The 14344-nt window shown below is 45.0% G+C and overlaps 1 non-coding gene across 1 annotated transcript; it reads right to left on the bottom strand.

Moving 5' to 3' along the window:
- Positions 1–7402: 7402 nt before the first annotated feature.
- LOC119930177 lies at positions 7403–7540 on the bottom strand. The gene has a single exon (XR_005451665.1). It is a non-coding gene; the product is annotated as a small nucleolar RNA SNORA7 (small nucleolar RNA).
- Between the last annotated feature and the right edge of the window lie 6804 nt (positions 7541–14344).

The following is a 14344-nucleotide window of genomic DNA, read 5'->3' as shown; positions in this document are numbered from 1 at the left end:
GCTTCAAGGCCTCACCTCTTCCTACCTCACCTCCCTTCTCTGCTTCTACAGCCCAGCCCGCACCCTCGGCTCCTCTCTCACTAATCTCCTCACTGTACCTCCTTCTTGCCTGTCCCGCCATCGACCCCCGGCCCATGTCCTTCCCCCGTCCTGGAATATCCTCCCTCCACACATCTGCCAAGCTAGCTCTTTTCCTCCCTTCAAAGCCCTACTGAAAGCTCACCTCCTCCAGGAGGCCTTCCCATACTGAGCCTCCTTTTTCCTCTCGTCCTCCCCATCCCCCCAACCTACCTCGTTCCCCTCCTCATAGCTCCTGTATATATGTTTGTACACATTTATTACTCTATTTATTTTGCTTGTGTATATTTACTATTCTATTTATTTTGTTAATGATGTGCATTTAGCTTTAATTCTATTTATTCTGACGACTTGACACCAGTCCACGTTTTGTTTTGTGTGTGTCTCCCCCTTCTAAACTGTGAGCCCGTTGTTGGGTAGGGACCGTCTCTATATGTCGCCAACCTGTACTTCCCAAGCGCTTAGTACAGTGCTCTGCAAACAGTAAGCGCTCAATAAGTACGATTGAATGAATGAATGAATACCACCACCATCGTCATTAGTATTTTTATTATTACAGAGAATCAACGTGACTCAGTGGAAAGAGCACGGTCTTGGGAGTCAGAGGTCATGGGTTCTCATCCCGACACCACCGTTTGTCAGCTGTGTGACTCTGGGCAAGACACTTAATTTATCCGTGCCTCAGTTCCCTCCTATGTAAAATGGGGATGAAGAATGTGAGCCCCACGTGGGACAACCTGATCACCTTGTATCCACCTCAGCGCTTAGAACAGCATTTCGCACTTAATAAGTTCTTAACAAATGCCATCATTATCATTATTAATTTTCTATTCAGCCCCAAAACACTTATGTACATATCCGTACTGATGTCTGTCTCTCCTCTAGACTGTAAGCTCGCTGTGGGCAGAGAATGTGTCTGCCACCTCTGTTCTACTGTACTTTCCCAAGTGCTTAATACAGTGCTCTGGACACTGTAAGCGCTCAATAAATACGATTAATTGACTGATTAAAGTCTGGCTCCGCCTCTCGACTGTACATTCATCATGAGCAGGGTACGTGTCTACCAACTCAGTTATTTCATACTCTCCCAAGAGCTTAGGATTGTGCCCTGCACCCAGTAAAACAAGCAGTGTGGCTAAGTGGACAGAGCATGGACCTGGAAATCAGAAGGTCCTGGGTTCTTATCCCAGCTCTGCAACATGTTTGCTGTGTGACCTTGGGCAAGTCAATAAACTTTCCTAGGCCTCAGTTACCTCAATTGTATAAGGGGGATTAAGAATTTGGGCCCCATCTGGGACAGGGACTGTGTCTAAACTGATTAACTTGTTTCTACCCCAGCGCTTAGAACAGTGCTTGGCAAATAGTAAGCACTTCACAAGCATCCTAATAATAGTAATTATATTATATAATGGTCATTATTATTATTATTGAACACTATTGATAGAAGTCTGCCTGTCTTTCTATACTGTAAGGTGATTGAGGGCAGGGAACACCAACTCTGCTATATTATACTCTCCAAGTGCTGGGTACAGTGCTGTGTACACACTAAATGTTGAATAAATGTGATTTATAAATTGATGGATATTTGGTGTCACCCTGCTGAACAGAACCGTTGTCTCTATCCCCATGAGGCAGGTCCAGATCAACCTTTACCAAGATGGGGAGAGGAAGATCCTAATGCAGACAGAACTGGGGTGATGACGATGATGACATTTGTTAAATGTTTAATATTTAGAACAGTGTTTTGCACATAGTAAGCGCTTAATAAATGCCATTATAATAATTATTATTATTTCTCAAGCAGTGTTCTAAGCACTGAAGGAGATACAAGCTAATCAGGTTGGACCCGGTCCATGTCCCACATGGATCTCACAGTCTTAATCCCCATTTTCGATATGAGGTAAATGAGGCCCAGAGAAGTGAAGTGACTTGGACAAGATCACATAGTAGATAAGTGGCAGATCTAGGATTAGAACCCAGGTCCTTTGGAAGCCCATGCCTGTTCTCTATCCACTAGGCCATGCTGCTTCCCAGGAGTGGAGGCAGGCTACCACGTCAAGCCCCGTCAGGAAGACAAAAGCCACGTTGGCCACACTTATAACCACCTGAACCCCGAGGGACGAGGGACAAGACCCCTTCATCTTCAGTTCGATGCCACCCCGTCTGGGACGTCGGGTCACCCTATTCTGGTGAGATGAGGTGTACAGACAGGGATCCGTCCAGATTCTATGAGGGACCCATGTTGGAAACTGGAGATTCTCTCTTCCAGAATCTTCTCATCCTCCAGTCCCTGGAAATCATCAGGAAGGGATTGACGACTAAGATCCATCCACCCCCACAGCATTTATGCAAATATCCTTATAGTTGAGTGATTATGAGACCTGTAATTTATTTTCCTGCCTGTCCCTGTACTGCAGATTGTAAACTACATTTTGGTATACTCCTCCTAGGCTTTCATTATGATGCTCTGATTCAATCAATCAATCAATCGTATTTATTGAGCCCTTACTTTTTACTAAGCGCTGAACATAGCAGGCTCACCTACAAATTACTACTGATTGTTGACAGACCTTCCCCAATTAAGCCCTCACTTTCTCTTCTCCCACTCCCTTGCCCTGGGATTTGCACCCTTTATTCACCCGTCCCTCAGTCCCTCAGCACTTATGGATACATCCATAATGTGTTTCATCACATCAGACTCTGTCTCCCCCCCTTTAGACTGTAACCTCACTGTGGGTAGGGAACCTATTTACCAACCTTGTTGTATGTGCTCTCCTAATCAATCAATCGTATTTGTTGAGCGCTTACTGTGTGCAGAGCACTGTACTAAGCGCTTGGGAAGTACAAGTTGGCAACATATAGAGACAGTCCCTACCCAACAGTGGGCTCACAGTCTAAAAGGGGGAGACAGAGAACAAAACCAAATATACTAACAAAATAAAATAAATAGAATAGATATGTACAAGTAAAATAAATAAATAAATAGAGTAATAAATATGTACAAACATATATACATATATACAGGTGCCGTGGGGAAGAGAAGGAGGTACGATGGGGGGATGGAGACGGGGACGAGGGGGAGAGGAAAGAAGGGGCTCAGTCTGGGAAGGCCTCCTGGAGGAGGTGAGCTTTCAGTAGGGCATTGAAGGGAGGAAGAGAGCTAGCTTGGCGGATGGGCAGAGGGAGGGCATTCCAGGCCCGGGGGATGACGTGGGCCGGGGGTCGATGGCGGGACAGGCGAGAACGAGGTACGGTGAGGAGATTAGCGGCAGAGGAGCGGAGGGTGGGGGGTGGGCTATAGAAGGAGAGAAGGGAGGTGAGGTAGGAGGGAGCGAGGTGATGGAGAGCCTTGAAGCCCAGGGTGAGGAGTTTCTGCCTGATGCGCAGATTGATTGGTAGCCACTGGAGATTTTTGAGGAGGGGAGTAACATGTCCAGAGCGTTTCTGGACAAAGACAATCCGGGCAGCAGCATGAAGTATGGATTGAAGTGGGGAGAGACAAGAGGATGGGAGATCAGAGAGAAGGTTGTTGCAGTAGTCCAGACGGGATAGGATGAGAGCTTGAACGACCAGGGTAGCGGTATGGATGGAGAGAAAAGGGCGGATCTTGGCAATGTTGTGGAGCACTAAGCACTTTGTACAGTGCTCCACACTCAGGAAGTGCTTAATAAATACCACCGATTGATTGGTCGATCGGTGGATGGATTAGTTCATTAGGATTGCCCATTAGCGGTTCACTTGAAGGTCAACGGGGCCTTTTGTTTCTGGGACGAAAAGACTTTTCAGGCCTGAGTGTGTAATGAAGGGATTTAGCATGGGGGCCACACATGTATTGAGAACAGCCACCTTCTGGGTCGTTATCTCCTCCCTATTGGAAGGATTGATGTACATGAAGATACAACTGCCATAGAACAGGGAGACAACCACCAGGTGGGAAGCACAGGTGGAAAAGGTCTTTTTCCTCTGCTAGGTGGAGGGAATTTTCAAAATGGTCTTAATGCTGTATATGTAGGACAGGATCACTAGTGATAGAGTGATAGCAGCCTGATCATGGAAGAATAAAATGTCAACACCTCCAGGGATCATGTGTCCAAGCAAGAGATCTGCACGCAGATCTACATCTCTGCCCCTGCTCTCTCCCCCTCCCTCCAGGCTCGCATCTCCTCCTGCCTTCAGGACATCTCCATCTGGATGTCCGCCCGCCACCTAAAGCTCAACATGTCGAAGACTGAGCTCCTTGTCTTCCCTCCCAAACCTTGTCCTCTCCCTGACTTTCCCATCTCTGTTGACGGCACTACCATCCTTCCCGTCTCACAAGCCCGCAACCTTGGTGTCATCCTCGACTCCGCTCTCTCATTCACCCCTCACATCCAAGCCGTCACCAAAACCTGCCGGTCTCAGCTCCGCAACATTGCCAAGATCCGCCCTTTCCTCTCCATCCAAACCGCTACCCTGCTCATTCAAGCTCTCATCCGATCCCGTCTGGACTACTGCACCAGCCTTCTCTCTGATCTCCCATCCTCGTGTCTCTCTCCACTTCAATCCATACTTCATGCTGCTGCCCGGATTATCTTTGTCCAGAAACGCTCTGGACATATTACTCCCCTCCTCAAAAACCTCCAATGGCTACCGATCAATCTGCGCATCAGGCAGAAACTCCTCACCCTGGGCTTCAAGGCTGTTCATCACCTCGCCCCCTCCTACCTCACCTCCCTTCTCTCCTTCTACTGCCCAGCCCGCACCCTCCGCTCCTCCACCACTAATCTCCTCACTGTACCTCGCTCTCGCCTGTCCCGCCATCGACCCCTGTCCCACGTCATCCCCCGGGCCTGGATCTGCAGCAAGGGGACAGTGTCATTCCTGAAATGATTGATGTTATTTGTGGTACAGAAATCCAGCTGCAGGGAAAGGGGCGGGGGGGGCGCAGTAAGCCTGCCAAGTAGCAGTAGAGGATGAGCAGAGTACAGACTCTGTGGGTCATGTTGGTTGTGTAGTGTAAAGGTCTGCAGATGGCCACATAATGGTCATAGAACATGCAGGCCAGAACTCTGACACAGCCAGTAGGATGTAGAAGAATATCTGGGTTGTACAACAATTCTTGGAAATGATTTTGTTCCATGTCGACATGCTCACAAACGAGTTGGGAATGCAAACAGAAATTACTGCATTCAGACAAAATGCAGACAGCAATGTAGACAAAGATTTCCAGGAGGGAGAAATTACACAAGAAGAAATACATAGGCGTGTGAAGGTGGGGCACCAGGAAGGCAAGGGTGATGAAGGTCAGATTGCCGGTGATGGTGAGCGGATAGACAAAGAGAAAAAAGGAGAATAGGCAAACCTACAAGGAGGCATCATCTGTCAGACCCAGGAGGATGAATTCAGTCACGGGGGTTTAATTTCTCAGTGCCGACTTGATTCGGTCTTGAACTGCAAAGGAAGATCATGGGGTAACCACAAGTGAGAAAAAGTAGATATGGTAAATTGAATCATGATGCTCGGGCAGATGGGCATCAGTGCTCCCAAACCTGAGTCAGTCCGTCAATCAGTCAGTCAATCATATTCACTGAGCGCTTACTGCGTGCAAAGCACTGTACTTAATGCTTGGGAGCGGATGATATAATAATATAAAAGACACGTTCCCTGAACTCAACGAGCTTACAGTCTAGAGGGGAGACAGATATGTATGTAAATGTTGTGGGGCTGTGAGGTGGATGAATGAAGGGAGCAAGTCAGGTTGGTACAGAAGGGAGTGAGAGAAGAGGAAAGGAGGGCTTAGTCAAGGAAGGCCTCTCAGAGGAGATGTGACTTCAATAAGGCTTTGTAAAGGGGGAGTGTCATTGTCTGTCGGATGCAAAGAGGGAGAGAGTTCCAGGCCAGAGGCAGGATGTGGACGAGATGTCGGCAGGGAGACAGATGAGATCCAGGTACAATGAGAGAGTTAGCATTAGAAGAAAAAGTGTGCTAGCTGGGTTGTAGTAGGAGATTACTGAGGGAGACTTGGAGACCGCGCCAAAGGGATGGATTTTCCACCCAAATGTGGAAAGAGCCCAAACCTGGGAGTTAGAGGACCTGAGTTCTTCACCACTTGTTTGCTGTATGACTTTGGGTAAGTCACTTAATATGTCGGTGCCTCGGTTGCCTCATCTGTAAGATGGGGATTCAATACCTGTTCTCCCTCCTACTTAGACAAGGAGTCCCATGTGGGAAGGGGCTGTGTTCGACCTGATTAACCTGTATAATAATAAAAATAATAATAATAGTAATGGTATTTGCTAAGTGCTTACTATGCGCAAAGCACTGTTATAAGTGTTGGGGAGGATACAAGGTGATAAGGTTGTCCCACGTGGGGCTCACAGTCTTAATCCCCATTTTACAGATGAGGTAACTGAGGCACAGAGAAATGAAGTGACTTGCCCAAAGGCACATAGCAGACAAGTAGCGGAGCCGGGATTAGAACCCACGACCTCTGACCCCCAAGCTCGGGCTCTTTCCACTGAGCCACGCTGCTTCTGCGGTATCTACCCCAGAGCTTAGAACAGTGCTTGGCACACTGCAAGTGACTCAATAAATACCCTAATTCAGAGACCCTAGGTCCTCGGAGTCCCAGATCTGTGCTCTGTCCACTGCTTCTTCGTATAATAATAATAATAATGGCATTTATTAAGCGCGTACTATGTGCAAAGCACTGTTCTAAGCGCTGGGGAGGTTACAGAGTGATCAGGTTGTTCCACGGGGGGCTCACAGTCTTAATCTCCATTTTACAGATGAAGTGACTGAGGTACAGAGAAGTTGTGACTTGCCCAAAGTCACACAGCTGACAATTGGTGGAGCCAGGATTTGAACCCCTGACCTCTGACTCCCAAGCCCATGCTCTTTCCACTGAGCCACGCTGCTTTTGCAGTATCTACCCCAGACCTTAGAACAGTGCTTGGCACACTGTGACTTAACAAATACCCTAATTCAGAGAACCTAGGTCCTCTGAGTCCCAGATGTGTGCTCTGTCCACTAGGTTAACACTGCTTCCCCTTGTTAGTAATACTGTTACTAGAGAGTATTAAGCACTTTCTGTGTGCCAAGAACAGTGCTAAGATCTGGGGTAGATTGTCTTTTTTTATGCTGCTGAGTCATCTTCAACCCATAGCAACGCCATGGACACATCTCTTCCAGAATGCGCCACCACCATCTGCAATTGTTCTGGTAAGTGTAGCCATAGAGTTTTCTAGGTAAAAATACAGAAGTGGTTTACCATTGCCTCCCACCATGCAAGTTTTCGCCCTTGATTCTCTCCAATGCCGCTGATGCCCAGCGCAGGTGAGTTTTGACTTGTAGCAGAGTGCCTTCCACACACTAGCCACTGGCCAAGCTAGGAATGGAATGAATATGCCTCTGCTTGACTCTCCCTCCTGCATTTGAGACTGGTAGAGTACTGGGAACTCTCCAGGCGTGACCCTGAGATGGGACTAGGGTAGATACGAGACAATAAATGAGGCTCATTTCCTGGCCCAGCCAGCATTCACAGTCTGAAAGATAGGAGGGACAAATTGCTCTGTAGGCATCATAAACGACTTTTACCAATACATTTAAGGATTGCAAGGGAATATGATCTCCCTATTATGGCCCTGCTCAAGGCCAAGACGAGGAGACCCGTTTATTTCCACCCCCTCTTAATCACTAGAAGCAGTGTTGCCTAGTATACAGAGCCCTGGCCTCGGAGTCAGAAGGACCTGGGTTCTAATCCTGACTCTGCCACTTGTCCTCTGTGTGACCTTGAGCAAATCACTTCACTTCCCCGGGCCTCAGTTCCCTCATCTGTAAAATGAGGATTAAGAATGTGAGCCCTATATGGGATGGAGACTGTGTCCAACCTTGTATTCATTCATTCAATCGTATTTATTGAGCACTTATTGTGTGCAGAGTACTGTACTAAGCGCTTGGGAAGTACAAGTTGGTAACTTATAGAGACGGTCCCTACACGACAACGTGTTCACAGCCTAGAAGGGGGAGACAGACAATAAAACAAAACATGTAGACAGGTGTCAAAACCATCAGAATAAATAGAATTATAGCTAAATGCATATCATTAATAAAATAGAGTAGTAAATATGCACAAGTAAAATAAATAGAGTAATAAATATGCACAAATACATACAAGTGCTGTGGGCAGGGGAAGGAGGTAGGGCAGAGCTGGGGGGGAGCGCTCATAATCTTAGTAGGAAACTATGTCTCATAATCTGAATCCCCATTTTACTGTTGAGGATACAGAGACACAGAAAATATAAGTGATTTGCCCAAGGTCACACGGCAGGCAAGTGGCAGAACAGGCTGTGATCTTGCTACTTGCCCATGTGGCTTCTCACGGGTAAATACGTCATGGTCTAACATTGGGAAAGTAAGTGGGACCAGGCCAATGTCCTATATTCTGGGGGCTTCTTGGATGTGGGCTTTGAGTCTCCTGGATCTCACCTGTCTTTTGGAGAAGGAATCTGGCCTAGTGGAAAGAGTTTCGGCCAGGGAGTCAGAGAGCCCGGGTTATAACCCCAACTGTAACACTTGTCTGCTGTGTGACCTTGGAAAAATCACTTAACTTCTCTGTGTCTCAGTTACCTCATCTATAAAATAGAGATTAACTCCATGAGACCCATTTGGGACACGGACTTTGTCCAATCTAACCTGATTGTCTTGTATCTACTGCATGCTTAGTACAGTGTCTGGCACATTTTAAGCACTTAATAAATACCATTAAAGAAATTCTCATCTCTCCACCCTGTCCTCACTCCCTTCTGCATCCCTTAAACACTTGTGCCCTCATCCCTTAAGAACTTTGATACCTACCCATACCAGCAACAAAGCACTTAATTACATATCCTTATACGCTATTGCTCCCACTAATTCATTTAATGACTGCCTCCCATGCTAAATTGCACACCCCTTGAGGGCAGGATCATGTCTACCAATTCTGTTGTACCCTCTCAAATGGTCAGTACTGTGCTCTACACCCAGTAAGCTCTCAATAAATACAGTTGATTGATCAATATATTGGATTTCCACACTTGCCTGGACTGTAAGCTAGTTGTGGACAGGGAGCAAGTCTACCAACTCTGTTGCGTTGTACTCTCCCAAGTGCTTAATACAGTGCTCTCCACACAGTAAGCAGTAAGAAGCAGTTATTACGGTGCTCTGCACACAGTAAGCACTCAATAAATATGATTCAATGAATAAACACCATTGATTGGAAAGGTAAATTTTCAGTAAATTTTGGTAACAGAGGTGAAGAGAAAACCGTCTTCTCTAGATAGGCAAGAAGGTTTCTCTCACTCTTAAGAGGTGCAATTTCCTGATATTTGATGAATGAGAAAGTTCAGATAATTAATTTATTTGTATTTCCACTTTTATGAAAAAAATCAACTCTGACTAGTTGATCACCATCATTTCCACTTGCATTGGAAAGTTGAGAAACCCACTTAGAACACAGAAAAAAGTCAAGTCTTGATTGAGGAGGTAGATCCTGAAGCAAACATTCATGACAGAAAACGTATTACACTGTGTAATGGGATGATAAAGGTGTTGAAGAGAGCACGTGCAAAGTTTATTTACACAACATTATTATGATTTGGAAATGGGAGATCCAGAAATGAAGTTTGTGAATATAATCACAACTGGAGTACAGAAAAGTTTTTCTGCAGGTTACTGGAAAGAACATGGCTCTGAGAATCAGAACACCTGGTTTCTATAGCCCTAACTCTGCCTGTTTTGTTTATGCCATAGATAATGAAAATCAAACTTCTTTGAAACTGGCAAAGCTCAAGCCAGTTGAGAGGTTAAATCAGAGGAACCCTAAGCCTCATAAAGAACACAGAGAGGGCACGGTGCTTATTCCCACCCAAATAATAATAATAATAGTAATAATAATAATGGTATTTGTTAAGTGCTTACTATGTGCCAAGAACTGTTCTAATTGCTGGGGGAGGTACAAGGTAATCAGGTTGTCCCACATGGGGCTCACAGTCTTAATCTCCATTTTACAGATGAGGTAACTGAGGAACAGAGAAATTAAGTGACTTGCCCAAAGTCACAGGGCTGATAAGTGGTGGAGCCAGGATTACAATCCATGACCACTGATTCCCAAACCCAGGATGTTTCCACTAAACCACGCTCCTTCTCAATGATAATAATAATAGTGATGATGGTAATTGTTAAGTGCTTACTATTTGCCAAGCATTGTTCTAGGCTTTGGGGTAGATCCAAGGTAATCAGGTTGTCCCACGTAGGGCTCACAGTCTTAATCCCCATTTTACAGATGAGGTAACTGAGGCACAGAGAAGTGAAGTGACTTGCCCAAAGTCACACAGCAGACAAGTGGTGGAGCTGGGATTAGAATCCATGTTCCCTGACTCCCTAGCCCATGGTCTTAACACTAAGCCACACTGCCTCTTTTATGCTATTCATTAAGCTCTTACTATGTATCTAGCACCATTCTTACGTCTGGGGTAGATACAAATTAATCACAACGAACACAGTCTCTGCTCAACATGGGCTTACAATCTAAATTGGAGGAAGAACAGGTATTTTATCTCCATTTTACAGTTGAGGAAACAGGCATAGGGAAGTAACATGCCTTACCCAAGGTCACCCAGCAAACAACTGGCAGAGCAGGGATTAGAATCCAGGTCTGTGTTCTTTCCACTAGGCCAAGCTGCTGAGAAAAACTATCAGGAGAATGAACTCAATTTATCGCTGATGAACTTTGAAACTCTACAAAGCCCTAATATTTTCCCTCTTAGTAACTGAGACTTAGAGATGACTAGATCCAGTTTCACTTAGTAGAGCTTGATCCACTCAGAGGAACCCCAATTTCATGAACTCTTCTCTTTCTTGTACCCGACAGTAAATATTAATTAGGGCTTAGGGCTTAGGATGCATTGAAACTTTCCTGGTTCCTGAGGGAGCTGTTATGTAGATAAACTCTTCTACTTTCTGTCCCCGGTGATATAAGTTCCATCTTTCTTAATCACTCCCCCAGCATCTCATCTGTAGCCTCTCCTAGTTTATTTCTCCTGAGGAAGTCATTTCCTCTTTGGATTAAGTTGAAATGACAATTAACGATTATCTGTCCCTGGGTGGGATTTCTCATTTCAAAGGAAGTGCTTCAACTTTGTAGTATTACTCAGAATCAAGTCCTATGTCAAAAAGAAAACCAATATCCCCTTTCCATCCTACCTATCTGATTAAGTTGGATTAAGTTGAAATGACAGTTAATGATTATCTATCTCTGGGCGGGCTTTCTCATTTCAAAGGAACTGCTTCAGCTTTGTGGCATTACTCAGAATCAAGTCCGATGTTAGAAATAAAATAAAATCCACTTTCCATCCTGTAAAGGGGATTCCATCCTCTGTATTGTGGCAGCCATTTTGTTCAACTGGATTGGCCTTAAATTCAGTGGTGCAGATCTGTGTAGGATGCATCACTATGGAAACTGACACTCTGTGGTCAATTCTCAATCAATTAATCAATTGTACTTATTGAGTGCGTACTGTGTGCATGGCATTTGACTAATCACTTTGGAGAGTATAGCATCACAGAGTTGGTAGAAGGGTTCCCAGTGTACAAGGTGCTTCCAGTCTAGAGGTTTCTCCTCTAGAAAGCAGGATGGGGCAATGCAAACATGAAAGGAGAAGTAGCTGGAGATGACAAGTTTTCTCCAACCAATAGGATTGCAATTCCTAAGTAAAGAGAAGCTGAAGATTGCCTCCAAGAACAGCAAATACAGGATCAATCAATCAATGGTATTTATTTAGTGCTTGCTATGTGCCGAGCATTGTACTAAGCACTTGGGAGAGTACAACAGAGTAGGTAGAGACATTCCCTGCCTGCAATGAGCTTACACTCTACAGTGGGAGACAGACATTAATCAATCGATTGATGGTATTTATTTAGCACTTACTGGGTAAAAGCCCTGTACTAAGAACTTGGGAGACATGTTATCTGCTCACAGTGAGCTTATGGTTTTAAGGAGGAGACAGACAGTCAATCAGTCACAGTTATTTATTGAGCACTTACCACATGGAGAACGTTTACTAAATGCTTGGGAGAATACAACACAACGGAATTAGCAGACATGCTCATAGCCCATAATGAATTTTAGTCTAGAGGGGGAGATAGACATTAATAATAATAATAATAATAATAATAATAATAATAATAATAATAATAATAATAATAGTGTTTGTTATGGTCACAGTCTTTTAGACTGTAAGCCCACTGTTGGGTAGGGACTGTCTCTATATGTTGCCAACTTGTACTTCCCAAGCGCTTAGTACAGTTCTCTGCACACAGTAAGCGCTCAATAAATACGATTGATTGATTGTTATGCTCTTACTATGTCCAACCACTGTTCTAAATTCTGGGGTAGATAAAACGTAATCAGGTTGTACCACATGGGGTTCACAGCCTTACTCCCCATTTTACAGATGAGGTAACTGAGGCACAGAGGGGTGAAGTGGTCCGCCCAAGGTCACACAGCAGACAAGTGGCGGAGCCGGGATTAGACCCATATCCTCTCACTCCCAATCCTGTGATCTTGCCACTAAGCCACACTGCTTAATCAACGGTATTTGCTGAGCACTTACTGTGTGCAGAGAACTGTACTAAACGCTTGGGAGAGTACAATGCAACAGAGTTGGTAGACGAGTTCCCTGCTCACAACGAGTTTACAGTCTAGAGGGAATGTACATAAGTTTTGTGGGGTGTATATCAAACTGGAAGCAGCATGTCCTACTGGCTCGATCCCAAGCCTGGGAGTCAGAAGGACCTGGGTTCTAATCCCAGCTCTGCCACATAATAATAATAATAATGGTATTTATTAAGCACTTAGTATGTGCAAAGCACTGTTCTAAGCGCTGGGGAAGTTACAAGGTGATCAGGCTGTCCCACGTGGGGCTCACAGTCTTCATCCCCATTTTAGAGATGAGGGAACTGAGGCACAGAGAAGTTAAGTGACTTGCCCAAAGTCACACAGGTGACAAATGGCAGAGCTGGGATTTGAACCCATGACCTCTGACTCCAAAGCCCGGGCTCTTTCCACTGAGCCACTCTGCTTCTCTGATATGTCGGCTGTGTTACCTTGGGGAAGTCACTTCACTTCTCTGGGCCTCAGTTTCCTCATCTGTAGAATGGGTATTAAGACTGTGAGCCCCATGTGGGACAGGGATTTCATGCAACCTGATTAGCTTGTATCTACTCCAGTGCTTAGAACAGTGCTTGACTCACAGTAGGCACTTAATAAATACTATTATTATTATTATTATTATCATTATTATTATTCAGGGGGTTTTCCTAGCCAGGGTGCATTTGACTCCTTCCCCGGTTTTCCACTGAATAGTTACCCAAGAGCAGGCAATGCCCTATGTTTTCATTCATTCATTCATTCATTCATTCATTCATTCAATCGTATTTGTTAAGTGCTGACTATACAACAGACACTGTACTAAATGCTGGTGTAGATACAAGTTTATCAGGTTAGACACAGTCCATGTGCCATGTAGGGATCACAGTTTTAAATCCTCATTTTAGAGATGAGGTAACTGTGGCACAGAGAACTGAAGCGACTTGCCTATGCTCACACAGCAGGTATGTCGTAGAATTAATATTAGAACCCAGGTCCTCTGACTCCCGGGCCCATGCTCTTTCCATTAAGCAACGCTGCTTCTCAGCAAAGCTTGACAGCACACAAAGAGATGGCTTTTGTGCGTGCACAATAGAACTGAGATGGTGGGGTTTGGTTTAGCTTTTTCAGTCCCTGCTCACCCAAAGGTGAATTTTACTTGTCTGCAGTGTGACCTTGGGCAAGTCACTTAACTTCTCTGTGCCTCAGTTACCTCATCTGTAAAATGGGGATTGAGACTGTGAGCCCCGTGTGAGACAGGGACTGTGTCCAACCCGATTTGTTTGTATCCACTCCAGCGCTTAGTATAGTGCCTAGCACATAGTAACTGCTTAACAAATGCCATTATTATCATTATTATTAGTATTGTTATTGCTACCGGGGTTGTCTTCTTTGAGTTCGTTGTGGCCAAGGAATGTGTCTGTTTCTTGTTGTGTTGTAGTCAGTTGGTCAGTCAATCGTTTTTATTGAGCACTTACTGTGTGCAGAGCATTGCACTAACCGTTAGGAAGAGTACAATACAACAATAAACCGACACATTCCCTTCCCGCAACGAGCTTACAGTCTAGAGGGGGAGATGCTTAGTATGCTTATATGCACACA

This window comes from Tachyglossus aculeatus, chromosome 6, assembly GCF_015852505.1.
Source record: "Tachyglossus aculeatus isolate mTacAcu1 chromosome 6, mTacAcu1.pri, whole genome shotgun sequence".
Taxonomy (NCBI): domain Eukaryota; kingdom Metazoa; phylum Chordata; class Mammalia; order Monotremata; family Tachyglossidae; genus Tachyglossus; species Tachyglossus aculeatus.
Note: the sequence above shows the minus strand (reverse complement) of the source record. Positions and strands in the feature narration are given on the sequence as shown.